Raw genomic sequence first — 2307 nt, forward strand, 5'->3', positions numbered from 1 at the left:
AGGTCTCACTGGTAAGCTCTCTTTCCATCATTCTTTACTTGTCGCTAATTTTTGGCAATGCCTCAAACTCATACTTGAATATCTTGTATGTTGCTGGACTCAGAACTCAAGTACTTTCTGTGATGAAATATACGATAATCGCACCTTTTTGGACTTGACTACGATTGACCCCCTTTTTTCTTCTCTTTGTCGCAGAAGCTGCCAGGAATCATGAGCTTTGTGCATTCTGCAGAAAAACATTCCTATCTCCTCGCAGGGGTGTCGAGAATACAAGACCCTTAATTCTTTTGAAACTAGGCTCAGAGTGCTGCAACATATCAAATATTTGGATTTAAATTCACATTGTTTGAGCTTCCTAAACTTGGTTCAAGTTCTGTAGCGGTCGACATTTCAACTTTGTGCGTCTTAACCAAAAAATTCATATCTTGGTGTAGGGACATTGAAATCACGAGCAGTTTATGGCTACAGAAACTAGACTCGAAGTGATACAATATATCAATAAATTTAAATTAGCATTGTATCATCCCAGGCGAGTTTCCTAAACTTGGTTCAAGTTCTGTCCCGCTCGACATTTTAGCTTTGCGTCGTCTTCACCAAAAAATTCATATCTTAATGTAGGAGCATCGAAATCACAAGCGGTTTGTGGCTATGGAAAATAGACTTCAGGAGCTAAGACATAACAGAATGTCCCGATGTCTTCCCAGATATTTTCTTGAATTTAGGCAATATATTATGATATGCTGCCCCCTTCAGTTTTGCTAGTTTTCATAGATTCTTCCCTTTTCTTTTTGTGGACTCTCGGAGCAGCACATCAGACTATGAATTCCATCAACAAGGATGTATTTTATTGACCACTATATACCATATCCACACCTTGAGATTATTAGTGACAAGCAGGATCCGCGCACCCAAGTTCTCGCTTTGAAAGTTCATCCTCCGGTGGTAGGTGCTTCTGCGCTCGCTAGAAAGCCGCTTGATGCCTACCTTGATCTTGCAGAATGGTCGACTAGAGAGATGAAGGATGCATTGGATAGATTTTCGGGCACAGCAACTAACATGAAGGTTCTACTTTTGAAGTCCTCCACTCATTAGAAGGTCGCATCTGCTAGTCCTCATCACCAGGATCATGATGGACGTGTTGCCACTTGGAGTGTTCCTCCTTACGGCTTTGGTGAAGTTCACTATATGTCTAAATATTGGGAGTGGGTAGAAGATGTTCTCATCCGCAATAACTTGACTTTGAATGGCATCAAGGTCTATGACGCCATCTTTGCTTTGTTGTTCACGTACGACTACAATGAGAATGTCCTTCGTGCCTTTTGCGAGCTTTGGCGTCCATCTACCAACACAACTTCTACATCTATTGGTGAACTCTCCATCTCTTTGTGGGACTTGCGAGCAATCAGATGCCTTCCAGTGTATGGATCCTTCTACGATGAAGTTATCCCCTCAGCTAAGGAGTTGACACAAGCAGACGATCAAGGAAAACCTTTCCTCCTAGAAGTTGCCTACACATGTTCTCGGCGTTCTGCAAACTCATGAAGGATGATGTACACGAGGTCTCCATTCACTACTAAAAAACTATCAAAAAGCATCCACAAAAATCGACCGAAGTCGGTCGGAATCGATCAAAAAGAAACTGCCCGATTACCGACCGATTTCAATTCATCGAAAAAAGAATGGTCGCAATAGGGTAGCGACCGCAGTCGGTCGATATTACCTATCGATTTTGGTCGGTATTCGTCAATGCACTTTGACCAAATTATCTGACAAAAAAATAACCATACCGACCGACTTCGGTCGGTAGTTTTGAAAATAATTTTAAATTATTTTTAAATTAGCGACTGACGTCGGTCGAAACTTTAATTATTAATTTCTTTTTAAAATTGTTCAATTCCGACCGATTTCGGTCGGAATGTTTAAAATATTTAAAATGTAAAATTAAAAATTCCGACCGCATTCAGTCGGAATTATTAAAATATTTAATATTTAAATTCAATAATTCCGAACGAAGTTGGTCGGTAACTTTGAATTTCTAGAAAATTCAAATGAATAGTTCCGACCTACTTCGGTCGGTAGGCGGTCGATTTTCTGGGTATTAGTTTGGCAGAATACAGCTGTTTTATAGCTGCACCACCTGCCAACAACCAATCACCTATAATGACAACATTACATTGCTATCATTCAACCAATATCAACAACAGTAACAACAATAACAATAATAATAACTATCAAAACTATATTATTAACAAAACATTATCTCCATCTCTACTAAACTATATTAATAAAATATAATACCCAACAACA

Source organism: Nicotiana tomentosiformis, chromosome 9, assembly GCF_000390325.3.
Source record: "Nicotiana tomentosiformis chromosome 9, ASM39032v3, whole genome shotgun sequence".
Lineage (NCBI taxonomy): Eukaryota > Viridiplantae > Streptophyta > Magnoliopsida > Solanales > Solanaceae > Nicotiana > Nicotiana tomentosiformis.